This window comes from Macrobrachium rosenbergii, chromosome 37, assembly GCF_040412425.1.
Source record: "Macrobrachium rosenbergii isolate ZJJX-2024 chromosome 37, ASM4041242v1, whole genome shotgun sequence".
NCBI classification, from domain to species: Eukaryota; Metazoa; Arthropoda; class Malacostraca; order Decapoda; family Palaemonidae; genus Macrobrachium; species Macrobrachium rosenbergii.
Window position 1 is genome coordinate 44,198,634 of NC_089777.1, and position 17,301 is coordinate 44,215,934.

General features: G+C 35.2%; 1 pseudogene; it reads right to left on the reverse strand.

Annotated features, from left to right (window-relative positions):
- Window positions 1–1,555: 1,555 nt before the first annotated feature.
- On the reverse strand, window positions 1,556–16,139 carry LOC136825222 (uncharacterized; annotated as a pseudogene).
- Between the last annotated feature and the right edge of the window lie 1,162 nt (window positions 16,140–17,301).

Genomic DNA, 17,301 nt, shown 5'->3' on the forward strand with positions numbered 1-17,301 from the left:
TAAGGTAACGAGGGAAATTTCACTGAAACTGACCTATTAGTTCTTTTTTATCTTTAAGGATTTTTTTCACTGTGCTGTTGAAATTTTTTATGACTTGATCAAGGGGATTTTTTGTTAGTTATTTGTAAGTCGTATCATCAGTAGGCTACTGTTGGCTCAATATCACATAAACTTTCGAAATATATTACCAATCTCTTGTCCCCGTTACTTGGAACTATCTCCGATTCTCACGCTTATAATTGGCTAGATTTAGTTGATAAATTAAACAAAATCACTTTTTACGCCACTGATAGATTCGTTAGTTTTGATGTTTGTTCTCTTTTTACTGAAGTCCCTATAGATTCTATTTTAGAGTATCTTAGTAATGAACTGATCCATCATGAATTACCTCTACCTGTAAGTCATATTATTTCACTCTGTAGGTAGTGCATTTGTGATTGTAAGTTTATATTCAATGGCGCATTTTACCAACAAATATTTGGTATGGCAGTTGGCAACCTTTATCACCAATCCTATCAAACTTGTACATGGCATAGATATGTTGACGATATTTTAGCTGTTTTGCCTGCTGGTATTGATGTAAATGATTTACTCTCTAATTTGAATAACCAGGTACCATCCATTAAGTCTACTTTAGATTAGAAAAAGAAAATTGCCTCCCTTACTTAGATGTTTTAATACATAGAGAACCATTTCAATGCAAATTCAGTACAGATTTATGTTATCCTTCACATATACTAGATGTTTGTTATAACAAAACCCACAAAAAGTTTTATAGTGAAAGTAACATGGAGAAAGAAACCCCTAAGAACATTCTTAGCTTGCCTTATTTTAGTGGTTTTCAAAACATAAAATCATTATCAAAACCTTTTAATGTAAACCTCGTTTTTTCCTATAATAACACACTAAAAAGAATGTTAATAAAAAGTAGCCCTAAAGAAAACAACAACATAATATATAAAATTCCATATTTGGACTGCCCCTCTTTTTATATTGGCCAATCTAGCAAAGATTTAGATGTACGTATTAAACAACATAAGTATTCAGTCAAAATTGGACAAACATCCAATGCTATATTCATTCATTTAAGTGAAAACTCTCACAGTGATTGCCAGATCGAAAGATTTCTCTTCAAGAAATCTACTGGAGTCCGCTATTATCCAACTTACTTCAAGTTGTAATTTAAACCTTAGCCCTGGCATGTATTATCTGGACCCCTGTATTAGAAAAATGTTCAAGAATGACCTAAAAGATAAAATCACTGACTTAATTACAAATTAGTTACCATATATATATTTTCTATGTATTCGTATGTTTAATACAATCCTTTATTTGTAAAAATGTTCATCTTGCAAAAATTATATTATTGTTTACAAAAAAGAGAATTATTTTGTTGTACTAATATTTTTTGGGTGGTCAGTCACCGCCTTATGTAATCTTTTAATTGTCCTGTCCCTGCTTCTGAACGGTTGATCCTAATCCTTTGTAAAACCTCTTAAATATTTAACCCTGTTTTGGCAGTTCTACTATTGTGTTGGATTCCAGGTACATATTTTTCCTTTATAATCCCCATCTGTCATTTATATGAGCTTTCTTTGTAAACTTACTTTTATATTTCTTCAGTCTGCTAAGAAAGGACGAAAGAGTCGAAAGGCCTCACAACACTCCAGTGTTTCACTTTCCTTTGTAGATTTTATCTTTATTTATATATATTCATCACGTTCCATATTTTCGTGATTCAGTTATACATATATACTGTATATATGTGTGTGTGTGTGTGACAAGCAGAATGGTGAATCTTGTGCATCTGTATAATATTGGAATGGTGAACAGAGAGTGCAGTGGCTTGAGTGACGAAGATGTGTTTAGCCAACCTCCCCTTTATGAACCTTGAGTAGTCTCAAGAGCATTGCAATGTCTCTGGCAAAGATGAGAATCTGCCTTAATGAAGGTATAGTCGCCATCCCAGTAATCATAAAGTCTATAACCCTTCTCTCTCATAAAGAGAACGAAATAATGGTCCTTGCCCCCAGCGGGGTCATGCTGAGTCACGTAGACCACCTTCCCGCCCTTTGCCGAAGACGAACGGCTTATGTTAGAGGCTGGAGCCTTCTGGATGTGCTTAGCACCTCCCGGTTCGAGATAGTGATCCCTGAAACCCGTGTTTTGTGGACGGTGCTCTACCGTCCAGACTGTGACGTTTACCTTCTCCCAAGGCAACTTGAGGAGGATGCCAGCCTCTGCGCCCTCTACGTCTAATGAGGCATACTGGATGTCCGTTTTATCAAGGGCTAGCAAGTAAGAAAGTAAAGGGAAGCATTGCACGCTATAGGTGACCTTCAGACCCATCTGTCCGGCTGCTGGTGCGTTTACGCCTTGTAAGTTACCAGTTGATCTTATCTGGAGGGAGGTGGAGGCAAAGAAAGAGAAATATTAGAATGTAGCTCTCTCTCTCTCTCTCTCTCTCTCTCTCTCTCTCTCTCTCTCTCTCTCTCTCTCTCTCTCTCTCTCTCTCGTAAAACAGCTACACTTATGCTCTTTGAATTGAATCTGTGTTCCATTTTTTCATTTTTTCTCCTAAAATCATTGCAAGTTTATGTATTTTGAAAATAATCATAATAATAATAATAATGAAGCTGATTGATATCGTAACATTATATCTTTATTTTGGAACATTTCGAATCTTTGAGTCATTCCCGGGCGGTTTAAGCAGGTAAAAATTGTCGTCACATACAGAACCACGAACTCAACATAATTATCAGTAATCAATGCAGTAATATGTGAGCTTAGTACCAACCAACAACTCATTCGCGAGGTCAGTCTGATCTTTCGGACGATAAGATTCAAAAGTCCGGACTTCAGCAAATGAATTGGGCGAAATGCAGCTTTGGGAAGACCAAGACCTTCGGTGTTTATCTGTTATTGAAGAGAAAATAAATTTTCTTTATGGAGAATTAGCAAGGGCATGTCTAACAAAAGTAATATGACTGATCTATACATACATACATACCTACATCCATATAGATAGATAGATATCCAAATATATACATATATATACATATATATATATATATATATATATATATATATATATATATATATATATATATATATATATATATATATATATTTTATATTATAATATATATATATATATATATATATATATATATATATATATATATATATATATATATATATATATATATAATATATATTATTATAAGGCATTATAATATATAAAACCATTCTACAAATATCATATGTGTCTCTGTGAAATTTTTGATGTTTTGTTTGCAGATTCGTCATTTATTGTGATGATATGATTTTTAAAATGTCTTTTTCTTACAGATAAATTGTGTATCATGTAATCTTATAATATCTTGATATGTTTTTTCCATTTGTTTAATATATTGTGCAGTATATTAAAACGAGTACTGAGCGTTAACGCCGAACAGAGAGAAAGGGTAAGATTCTTATCAGATCACTACATCCTGTATTGACATAAGTGTTTGGAGGAAGTTGTGTTCGAAAGGCGAGGGCCTCTTGTCTTATCTTTGACATGAGTTGACAGCTATTGGCAAATTGCCTGTTATATGTTTATCATGTGTGCCTATTCTGAGGTTATCATCTTTGTCTGTGTTTATTCTTTTCCATGATCTTGAGTAATGGAATGAGGAACAGAGAGAAAGTGAAGTTGACATGCTGACAGTGAGCCAGTTTTGGTCCAAAATCGCTTCTCTTTATTTGCTCAGGTGTTTGAGTGAGCGGATGATGTCAATCACTAAGATAAGGCACTCGAAGCTCCAGTCCTGCATGTATACTGTACATGTATACCTGTATGTATAGTGTATGTATACTTATGTATTCTTTGAGTATTCTGGGAGGGCTTGAAGATAAAAGAGGAGTGCTGAATGAGAAAGAGTTAGTTAGGAACAGGGGTTGCTTGAAATAGGTCCTATCTCTTTCTCTCTCTCAAATACCATTCATGTATAAGGTTGTTATACTGGCTGCTCTCCTGATTGTAAAAGTTTTGTTAAACTCTCCCAAGAAGTGTATACATTTTGTAAGAGTGATCTAAGGTATTTATATTGTGCAAGCATTGTGTAAAGTGTATAATGGTGTACCACCTAAAAAAGGTAATGTGATGTTTACTGGTTTTATATTATGTTAAGAGTTAAAGTGATGTTCTAGGTAAAAGAGAATTATTATTTTGATAAGAGGTGGATAATATCTCTTATAGTGAGTTCTAATGTGTCTTGCTGCTAATTATATATCATTGTGTGTCATTGTGACTTGGCAGTGTTGTCTTTGAGAAAGTCTTAGAAAGACGTGAGTTTAACCTTTTTTAAAAGTGAAGGTAATCTTTTGAAAGATTGACATAATCTTTAAACATATTTTTGTCTTAGTGATATGGCTGTTGGTATAGTTCCATTTTTGCATATTTCATCCTTATATGTCTGTGTTATCATATTTCTCTAATTTCATAATTAGTTTTTTCCAAAGTTTTGTGCTGGTGATTACTTAGCATTTTGTTAGTGCATACTTATTATTGAGATTTCAGAGAATACTTATATGGATTCCAGACAGTATTATTTTTGTGAACACTTGTGTTGAGTTTAGTTAATTAGGTATATGTTTAAAACTTGAGAGACAGTTAATGGTTTGAATCTTACTTAATCAAATTGCTTTCTTAATAAATTAAAGTTTTGTGAATTAAACTTGATTAAGAAATACTTAAATCTTACGCTGTTGTCAGATAACAGTAAATCTTTTTGAGATTGTGAACTCTGCATATAACTTTTGAACTTAGAAATAAATCTGTTTGTTTAAAGTTTTAAAAGCACAGTGTTTCATTTTGACCACCAGTAATTAGAGAAATTAATGAATGTGTACAAGGTAAGTGATATATCTGTTTGTTCACCTGAGACTTATCTAGGTGAAATAGAACCAGGCAAACCGTTATAGTGTTTGTTGAAGTGTTACCCATTTTCCACTAGTCTGTTTATAGCTTGTTGGCTGTTACCTCACCCATAACTTGATAAAGTTACATTGATTTTCTCAAGCAATAAGCAAGTTTTATGGGATCACTGTACCTTTAGAGTATTCAGTTTTAATATTTTTGTTATGAGGTTTCAAGTATCTGGTCGAAGTGAGGTAACTTTTTGGTCTTATTATTTGTGTAATAACCAGGTGCTTGATCATTTCGTGACAATATATATATGTATGTATGTATGTATGTATATATATATATATATATATATATATATATATATATATATATATATATATATATATATATATATATATATAGAGAGAGAGAGAGAGAGAGAGAGAGAGAGAGAGAGAGAGAGAGAGAGAGAGAGAGAGAGAGCTGATGCAGGAGTTTAGGGAGAGAATGTTAAGGGAGGTTAGATTGTCATAGGTTAAACTGGTGGAATGACAACAGTGAAGAGGTAAAGAGAGAGGGTGGAGAGGTGTTCAAAAAGACATCTGGAATGAGATCTGGAGGTGGAATGATGAGGTGAAAGAGGTAGTGAAAGGCAAAAAATGCAAAAAGATCTGGGAAAATTATGGCCAGCAAGAGGATAAAGAGAGGTACAAAAACATAAGAAACACGTAAAGAAGGCAGTTGCACAAGAAAATGCAAACGCATTAGATGACATGTATGAAGAACTGGAAACATCTGAGGGATTAAGAAAAATTCACAGAACTGCAAAGTCGAGGGACAGGAACATCAAAGACTTCTCCCAAATGAAACAGGTTAAGGATAAGAATGGGGTGGTTTTATGCAACGAAGATATAAGATAAAGAAGTGTCAAGGATTTTCTTTATTTAACAGTACGAAAAATCTTTGACAAATCTTTGAAGATGGAGTCCACAACCTTGTTATGACACGAACTATTAGCAGGAAGGAGGTGAAGGCACTGAAGAAGATGAAAAACGGTAAAGTAATGACCAGGGGGAATTCCTGCAGAAGTGTAGAAGAGCATGGGAGAAGAAGGAACAGACATGTTGTGAGACCCAGCAAAGAAAATTAACAGTCAGAAAAAGCTATCAAAAGAATGGAGAGAAAGTCTTATTGAGCCTCTCTATATAGAGTAGGGTGACATTCATGATTGTTCAAATTACAGAGGAATAAAGCTAATGTCTTACACCATGAAAATCTGGGAAAGAATAGTGGATCAAAGGATTAGGGAAGAAACATCTGTTGGTGAAGAACAGTTTGGTTTCATGCCAGGAAGAGGAATGACAAATGCAGTGTTTGCCCTTTGACAGATGATGGGAAACCACCAGGAAAAGCAGAAAGGACTGTACATAGTATTCGTAGACCTGGAAAAGGCATATGATAGAATCCCACGTCAAGAGGTTTGGAGGTGTATGCAAGAAATGGAACACCAGAGAAGTATGGAGCAAAAACGCAGATTATAAGCAGTATTGGATTAGCTGAATGGATATCAGTAAGAATTGGTTTGCATCATGAATCTTCTTTGAGTCTATATCTTTCAAACCTAATTATGGATGTGCTATCCTAAGGAATAATTGATCAATCCCACTGGTGCCCGCTGTTTGCTGATGGCATCGTGATATACAGCACCAGCAGACGGGTAGTTGAGTCAAAACTAGAGCTATGGAGAAAGACAGAGGATTAAGAAGCAGCAGAAAGAAGACTCAATACTTAAGGTTCAATGAAGATCAAGACTGAGATTAGTATGGAAGGGACAAAGGTAAACAAAGAAGAAAAATTTAAGTATCTTGGTTCATCAGTGCTGGTAATGGAAATTTGGATGTTGATATAACGCACAGAGTGCAGACTGGATGGAAAAGCTAGAGAAAGATGTCAGGTACCTTGCGTGACCTCAGAATCAACATAAAGGTTAATAAAGGAAGGGTGTATAAGACAGTAGTGAGACCAGCACTAATAAATGGAGCTGAAACATTGCTGGTAAAGAGTGCACAAAAGAAGAAATTGAATGTACAGTAGTAGAGATGAAAATTATTACATGTATGTGTAGAGTGACAGAAATGGATAAGATCAAGAATGAAAGAATAAGAGGAACAACTAAAGTCGTAGAACTATCAAAGAAGGCCCAGGAAAGAAGGATGAAATGGTATGGCCATGTGATGAGAAGGGATGAGAAATATGTAAGGAGGAAAGTGATGCAGATTGAGGTGCTTGGTGGGAGAGCAAGAGGAAGACCGAAAGCGGAGTGGATGGGTGTTGTTAAAAAAGATCTGAGATGATGTGTATGACCGAGCCAGGTGGAGGAAAGCTGTCAGAAACATCGACCCACATAGAAGTGGGAAAAAGATGCAGAGGAAGAAGAGGATATATATACAATATATATATATATATATATATATATATATATATATATATATATATATATATTGTATTAGATATATATATATATATATATATATATATATATATATACATATATGTATATAATGTGAGAATTTTATCGTTTTCAGGATTCATTCTCAACTCAGCATTATTAAAGATGAAAATGGTATTGACTCGTACACTGAATTTTATCTAAAGCCACTCACCTCCAACGCAAAAAATAATAGTAGTCAAAGTGTTCATATGTATCTTTATATGTATCTGTGCTTAGGATTTTCCATCAACCGTTAAAGATGCTGGTCCAAGACTGCCTTCGGCAACAAAACTCACTAGTCTTCCATTCCACTGGTTAGGCTTCTAAGAAAGCAAGTACCATTACCTGTAAGCGCTGCGTAAAGCATTGGATCCGCTTCTATGAGTAAACCAGTCCATCCAAGCTCGCGTTCCAGATGAAGAGTGTTGGAAATGAACTCGCCGTCTCAGAGCTCCAGCCTCCAGGAAGAAACCTGGAGGCTGGTCCGAAAACAGCCTGTAAATCAGTGATGTTTATTTGTATATTACAATATCAATATTATCTTTCTTTCTTTAAACAATCACCCGGGATAATCCTAGAAAGAAACAGGCTTTTATTGGATGGAGAATATGTATATATATATATATATATATATATATATATATATATATATATATATATATATATATATATATACATATATATACACATATATATATATCACAATGTTCTGTATTCACTCCTCACTTCACTACTCGAAGTTCGTAGAATTATAAAAGAAAGCCACTTCTTAATTATTCCTTTTATTTTTGTCTCCATAACGAGCTTTCGGACTGTACTTCGTCCATAATCATACTAGACTAAAATATTTACATCATTTCATGACCAAACATAACAATTACAAATAAGTAAACAAGTGGTTAAAATATTATAATTGTCATGGAATTGTTGTTAACATGTAACAAGTCAAAGAATGGGTAACTGTCAATGGTTAAAACAGCGGAGCACCTATACAAAGAATTAGGCGTTTAACAAATCAAAAATAAACGAACACACACACACACACACACACACACACACACACATATATATATATATATATATATATATATATATATATATATATATATATATATATATATATATATATATATATGTGAGTGTGTGTGTCTGTGTGTGTGTGTGTGTGTGTACTTTTATATATAGATATAAAACTAGAAAATGTTCAGCACTTCGCTAAAAAAAAGTTAGTGCTTAAAAATGTTGAGAAGCCTCTCGCATCCTTCGTCCTGAAAGTTCAAGAAAGGTTTAATGTCTTTTATTAAGATGGTTTCTGTCATCCTCAAGTACCCAACAGAATTGTTACTACATGGAATATTTACACATTCAGTAAGCTATCTTTCCATTATTTTTGTTTCACCATGGAAGTCTACAAGGTGATTTTTGATTGATCCTATCTGTGTGTGCATGCGAAATCTCTCTTCGACAGTGCAAGTGGTATAACCAATATAAGTGGAGGAATTACATCCTACTTGGTTGCAGGAATACTGATATACCACGTGATGACTGTCGGGAACTCCCCCTGATGCTGGTCTATTGTGACTGAATAGGTTTTTTAATTTCCTATTTTTATAGGAAATCCTGAGACAGACATTATCACTTTCATTAACCGGTTTTACGTGATTGGAAACAATCTTTTCCAGCAGCTTTTCTTCTAATTTGTAGCAACTTGACATTTTTCCTGGAAAAAAAGTTAATTTGTTGTTTTCCATCGCCAGTTGGTAACGACTCATTTAGGATGACTATTCAAATACTCTTTTAAAGTTTCATCTATTACTTCCAAAGGAAAATTATTATTTATTTGTTTTATTCTCGTAATTTCATTGTGGAAGGAATCCCAGTCACTGAAAACCCTATACCCTCTTTGTAATAATGTCTTAATTACTCCTAATTTGTATTTTTCGGGGCAAACACAATTGATATTAACACAATCTCCAAGATTAGTTGACTTTACATACACCGAAGTTTTTAGTGTTATTGGCTAAAGTAACCAAAGCATCCAAAGACGGCAAGGAATTATTTTTTCCCAGTTCAAAGGTAAATTCCTCTTGAAATTCAGACTTCAACCTTAATAACAAATTTTCATTGTCAACCACAGTAAAACAATCATCAACATATCGTGCATACATTGGGTTTTAAAAGATGGTTATGTTCGAACACCTTATTCTCTCAATTACGCATAAAATTCTGCAAATGTGGGGCCCAGAGCACTTCCCATACTAAATCCTTCACACTGTAAATACAAGTCACCGTTAATATTCGTAAACGGTGTTTTTGTTGTGCAAAGTTCCAAAAGAGCTTTCAACGTTGCAGGCGGAATGTTAGGAGCAGCTATTTCAGGGTGATGAGAAACGTTCTCCAGGATTATCTTTATAGTCTCTTGAACTGGAACGTGAGTTAGGCTCTCAACGTCTAATGAGGTCAATATCCCTGAAGGTTTTCCATCTTTCAAAAGGGTTATAAATTCGTACGTGGATTCAACTGCCCAATTTTTGGGGACATATCTTTTAATAATACTGTTCAGTTGTTTAGATATCTCATATGCGACGGTTCCAACCTGTGAAATTATGGGGCGTAACGGAGGGTTCACTAGACGCTTGTGGATTTTTGGATTGCCGTACACATATCCTGGTTCATACTTTTCGACTCACTTACTCATCTTGAGGGATTTACTATTGCTATTGATGATGCCTATATGTTTATTTTTTGACGCATGAGGTCTCCAGTGCGAGCTTTGGGAATTATCTTAAACTTAGTTTGGTGAGAGAGTAATTCTTGAATATCTCTCACATAGTAACTATTGTCCAAGATAACGAGAGCGTGGCTTTCATCAGCTCTCTCTCCGGGTTACGATACTTTCGTTTTGGTTAAGGATTTTAACTTTTTCATACTGTTGTTTTGTTAGTAGGTCCTTCGTAAAGTTTAGAGACGCTTTCATACCAAACCTTTCCAAAGAGCTTTCTAGGCATTCATTATTCACTACTTTCACTTTATTTGCTTTTTCTTTCTCTTTGATATTTTCATAGAGCATTTCCACTTCAACTTTTCTCTTCGTCTGATCATAACGCCGTTGCAGATGGCAGTTCATACCAAGGGGAAATATGTCTGTTAAATCAGGTTCTATTATGATGCTGGAGAGAATGATTACAGATTCACTGCGATGTTTCAGAAATATGTCTCCACCAGACACTCGTACTAACATATTTTTATGCACTTCTAACATATCCGCTTGTTAGAACATTTTCTAGTTTTATATCTATATATAAAAGTACACATATATATATATATATATATATATATGTATATATAGGCTACATATATATTCGTTTATTTTTTATTTGTTAAACACCTAATTTTTTGTATAGGTGTTCCGGTGTTTTAACCATTGACAGTCACCCATTCTTTGACTTGTTGCATGGTAAAAACAGTTCCATGACAATTGTAATCTTTTAACCACTTGTTTACTTATTTGTAATCATTGTGTTTGGTCATAAAATGATGTAAATATTTTAGTCTAGTATGATCATGGACGAGGAGTGGTCCGAAAGCTCGCTATGGAGACAAAAATAAAAGGAATTATTAAGAAATGGCTTTCTTTTATAATTCTACGAACTTCGGGTAGTGCAGTGAAGATGAATACAGAACATTGGAAAGAACCAGGATCAAAATACTTAAGTTCGAATTCAGCTATCGTTCAACGAATACTGCACAATGAACTGCTGCGTACATATACAAATTATATATATGTATGTATATATATATATATATATATATATATATATATATATATATATATATATATATATATATATATATATATATATATATATATATATAGATAGGTAGATAGAAGATAGGTAAGTAGGTAGATAGATAGACAGATAGATATATGTATATATATATATATATATATATATATATATATATATATATATATATATATATATATATATATATATATATATATATATATTATATTATATATGTGTCTGTGTGTGTGTGTGCCAAAAGCAATAAGCTACAAATGTCGTTTAATATCCAGTTCAACTTCCTTCGGAAATATCCTCGATGGGGTATTATACCTGAAAAACGTTTCTGTGTCGGGGAAACTTGAACGCCCGACAGTATCGATGACTTTCAGTCGATGTCGGCAATCATTCGGCTATCAGTTATGATTCCCTTCGGTGATATTCCCATAGTAGAGCGAACTGGATATTAAACGACATTGTAGCTCAATGTCTATGAATAACAAAATGTCACAGTGATGTGGTAAAATTTCATAAACACCTACGTGTTTCAAACGTACCAGTCGGCTATCATGACGATGATGGGTTAATGTTAACGCTATAGTTAAGTACAAATACTTGCACTCGAGTCGGTACCAACTTATAGTTATACCCCTCTTGACAGTTGAACGGTTAACTACGTCGATACATATCGTCAGGCGTTAGGGTATCCCATATACCCAATTGGTTATAATTTATAATTTCTCTTCGGTGATATTCCCGAAGTAGAGCGAACTGGGCATAAAACGATAGTTATTGTCTGATGTTAGTGAATAACAAAATGTCAAAGTGATGTGAAAAAACTCATACATTTGTGTGTGTGTATATATATATATATATATATATATATATATATATATATATATATATATATATATACTGTATGTGTGTCTGTGTTTAGCCACAGTAATCTCTTAATTGCTCGATTTCCTGACATTTTTGGAATCACTCGTCATTCCAAGACTTAAATTTACGTGAGAATTAAGTGAAGAAATTTTTCCTTCTGTGGTATGCTTCGAGTTTTCGAACTCACGCACTTTGGTAAGACAGAGGTGACCACTCAGTCCATAGTGATCTTACCGGTATGTATGGGTTCGAATCCTACCACACAAGGAAAAGGGATCCTTCATCTGGATTCAAAGGCCTGAAATGATAAGCAAATCTAAAAATTGTGATAACACTGAGGAGTTAAGAGATCATTGAGGCTATTAATGGGTCATAAATTTAGACAAATTAACTAATGAATTATATATAATTATATATATATATGATACTATATATATATTATATATATATATATATATATATATATATATATATATATATATCTAGACAAATTAACTAGTTAAGAATTATATTATATATTAACTATATATATATATATATATATATATATATATATATATATATATATATATACTGTATATATCATTAAATCGCCTTAAGTGTAAAGTTCTTGTGTTGAATAAAATGAAACTTATGTATCCTCTCACGTTTTTAGGATCCTATTAATCCTAATCCATGACTGAAAACTGGTCCTGTAAACGTTGTAGTTGTTCTCTCCTTGGCTGTCTTTGTCCAGCATGAAGTTTGGTGGCAAGGTTGAAGGCGGGGACAGATATCTGCGAATAATGAGAGATCCATCAGACTTCGAAACTAATAATAGGAAAAAGCACAAAGATATGTGTAAATGTCTAAAGAAATCATAAATTTCTTCTACAAAGTCAGCTATCAAGCATGGAAAGTCTACTAAAATAAGAATTAATAATGGAAAGCAAATTAATACGTACGCAATGTTAATGAAAATATAGATTTTAATTTAGAAAGTAATACATATTCAGTAACTATACAAAGCAGAAACAAGTTAAATTTCGAAAGTAAATTTAATCATACTTATGGATATTAAAAATAAAATTAATATTAGAAAGTGCTTGATACATATCCAATGTTTGTAAATATTCTGAACTGAGGTTCCTACACAACAACTGTAAAAAATGATAATTTCTTTCAGAAAGTAAACCAAACTATATGCAATAACAACAAGATTGGAATTTTATTTTATAAATCAAGCTATGTATAGAAATAAAAATTTATTTTAGAAAGTAAACTACATGTGGAAGGTCTGCAGAATAGGAAAATAATTGTAGAAAATAAACCCACGCAGTTTTGACATTCAATAAATAAAAAAAAATTGTTTTAGAAAGCATACCAGTACATTTGCAAAGCGCGGTAATGGAACTGGCATTAAAAAGCAAATTAATATATATGCAAATATTTACGAAAATTAGGGATTGCAATTCGAAAATAGAATAAAAAATTTAACCAGGTCCATGAAAATTAGGCATTACTTAAAAACAGCACTTTTAAACATATGCAGTGTGCATGGGAATTGCATTTACTATTTGAGAGCACATTGATGAATAACCAATGTCCATTAAATTATAAATTAATGAATATAATACTAAATTAATGCACTTGTAATGCCCAGGGAAATTAGACATTTCTATTAGACAGCATACAAGTACAGTATATTCGCAATGTCATTGTCCAAAAAAAAAAAAAAACACAATGTTAGTGAAAATAGAAATTTATGTTTGGGAGAAAACTCAGTCATTGTATTCAAAATGAAAATTAAAAGTTTGTGTTAGAAAGTGAAATAACATAAATGCAAATTTATAACAAAAAATCATCCAAAGACGGTTTTCACAAAGTTTCTAGGAAATCCTTTCGTTAGTCTTGCCGTAATCCTATTAACAGACAGGCTGAGTGACAAACCAAGGAAGTATCTTAATGTCATATAGAGTAGAACTCTGTTCCTTAGTTTTCCCGGAATCCTGTTAGCAGAAAGACAGACAGAAGCAAAAACATATCTCACTGACAGAGGCAGACAGATATATATGAAGGGAAAACTAAAAGTTATTAAGATGTAGAGAGAAGTAAGGTTTTCCTTAGTAAGAGGTTATTTTGACTCATGTTGCTGATTTAATGTGTAAATATTTATTAGTTGTGGCCTTATTCATATTTAATGCTTGTCTTTTATTCACTTCATTCTGCTTGTCACTGTGTTTACTTTACGTGTATTTTTTATATTGTTATCAACAATGTGAAACATCTATTTGTAACAAGCCTAAAGGCCATCAACATACATGAACAAATAAACATTAAGCAAACTTACTTCTCACGCAGGAGTCGCAGAAGATCAGGGTCGCCTGTATCCAGAGGCCCTTTAGCTCGCACGTCAAGGGCCTCTTGCCAGAACACTCCCTCAGATTCAGGGCCGTAAGCTTCAGCCTTTGATGACTCTCTGCGTTTCGTTAACATCAGAACCTATTAAGAGACAGTTTTTAGATTCTGAGTAAATTTTGTTTTATTCTGGGGTTCTTGTGGCTCAGTAGCTACGAACCTCCGAGTGAGAGACTCCGAGGTCGATCTCATAGGGAGGAAACAATTTGGGCCTATCACCTGAAATAAACTGCCACGATAGTTGGCAGTTAGTAAAATCCAGCAACTTGAAGTACACAAAAAACCCGACTTCGGCCCTTTATAGCTCTGGAAATATTCAACGGACCGGAATGAAACTCTGGCTTTAGAGGTTTCCTATTAAGGTCTCTAATCGTGTCAAATTTGATCGAAATCCGTTAAGCTGTTCCAGAGATCCAGATATCGAATTTTGGCGTTCAAGGGATGTGGTAGGGGGTGGGTGGGTGGGTGGGTAAGGGACCTAACATATCTGTAGAGCAATAACGGTAAAAGATACAGCAGTGATAATTAGTTTTTCTGAAAGGTCGTATTCTGAAGGGGTGCCTTTCGGGGTTTGTTTTTTGAAATAATGAAATTTTAAAGGTACAGTGGGCCTTTCAAATTGCCCATCAAAATTCAAATTTCCTGAATACTCAGGTACGGACTGCTCACAACACATGAAGAGACGCCGTTTTCTTAATGCGAGTGAATAGCAAGTGGTGTTAGGAGAAGCTGGCTGACTTCCTCTCAATTATCTCTGTCTTCTAGATACAGTATATATAATACTAAAACTCTGAAACATTTATTTGTTTGTTTGTTTGCACACTAGGGCACACAATCAAGTGCTAATTTAGTTGTGTCCCCCCCTACCCTACCTGCTCCCTTCCCCACCCTTTCCCTTATCCATTCCCCCTCCTCTTCTCCTCCTCCTCCCTCCCCTCCCCTCCCCTTCCTTTCCCCTCCCCCCCCCTTCCCTTTCCCCTCCCCTCCCCGAGCACAAGATCAAGCGTTAATTTAGTTGTGTCCTCCCCCTCATCTTCCCTCTTCCCTCACCTCCCCCTTCCCTCTTCCATCCCCTTCCCCTCCCCCTCATCCTCTCTTCCCCTCCCTTCCCCTTTTCCTCCCTTCCGTCTTCCCGTCCCCCTCTCCTTCCATCTTCCCTCCCCATTGCTCTTCCATCCCCCTTCCCACTTCCATTCCCCTTCCCTCCCCATCCCCCTCTCCCCCTCCTTCCTCCTCCCCTCCCACTCATCTTCTGTCTTTCCTCCCCCTCCCCTTCCCCTCTCCTCCTCTTTCCTTCCCCCTTCCACCTTCACTCTTCCATTCCCCCCTCCCAGACCCTTCCCCACACCCACCTACTCCCATTCCACCTTCCCTCCCATCCCTCTCCCCTCCCCTTCACGCCTCACCCTCCTACTCCCCCTTCCCCTCTCCTTTCCTCTTCCCTCCCCATCCTCCTCACCATCCCCCTCCCACTCACCTTACCCTCCCCTCCCCTTAAATGGGGCTGGTGGTGCTGTAGACTTTTGCTGACTATTATTACAAGGGTTAATTTAGTTGTGGGTATGGGTATGGGTATGGTACAGATATGGGTATGGGTATGGTATGGACATGGGTATGGGTGAAGTAATGGTATGGTATCGATATGGGTATGAGTATGGTAGGGATATGGGTATGGGTAGGGTGTGGGCATTGGTATGGTTATGGTACAGGTATGGGTATGGGTATAGGTATGGGTAGGGTATAGTACAGATGTGGGTATGGGTATGGATATGGAATGGATTTGTGTATGGGCATGGGTATGGTACAGATATGGGTACGGGTTTAGGTATGGGTATTGGTATGGGTATGGTACAGGTATGGGTATGGATATAGGTATGAGTATAGTTATGGGTTTGGGTATGGTACAGATATGTGTAGTGGATGGAATGGATATGGTTATAGGTATGAGTATAAGTATGGTACAGATATGGGTATTGGTATAGTATGGATATTGGAATGGAATGGATATGGATATGGGTATGGTATGGGTATGGTATAGGCATGGGTATGGGTATTGTATGGATAAGGGTATGGGTATGATACAGATATGGGTATGGGTATGGTATGGGTATGAATATGGACCTTTCGTTAAAAATGTAGTAAATAAAAAATGACCCAACGGGTCAACGATGGTCTGCTAGTATAATGCTAAAACTCTGAAACGTTTGTTTGTTTGTTAGATTGTTTGTTTGTACGCACACTGGAAGGTAAAAGGGTCTGGTGCTGCCCGTAGACTTTTGCTGACTATTATTAGTAGGGTTAATTTTAGCTGTGTGCATGGGTTTGGCTATAGGAATGGGTATGGGTAGGGTACAGATAAGGGTATGTGTATGGTATGGATATGGGTGTGGGTATAGTACAGATATGGATATGAGTATGGGTATGGGTATGGTACAGATATGGGTATGGGTGTGGTACAGATATGGATTTGGATATGGATAGGGTATGGTATAGATATGGGTGTGGGTATGGGTATAGGTATGATACAGATATAAGTATGGTACGGGTTTGGGTATGAGCCTTTTGTTAAAAAAGTGACCCAACAGGTCATGGGTGGTCTAGTCTTAATTAAAAATTATCACGCATGTTGAGTTTACCTACGTGGCTTTTGGTTCTGCAATCGTTGACCTACCCCAGTTTTCACACACATGCACACATATATACATATATATATATATTACTACAATTATTTATAATGTTCGACCTCTCTTCCTTTATTTAGCAGAAATATATATATACAGTATAAAAAAAAGGAGAGAACCAAAGCTTTCTTTTTGTAAAGCAGTTCCAGGGAGGGAAGCCAGAGAGCTGGC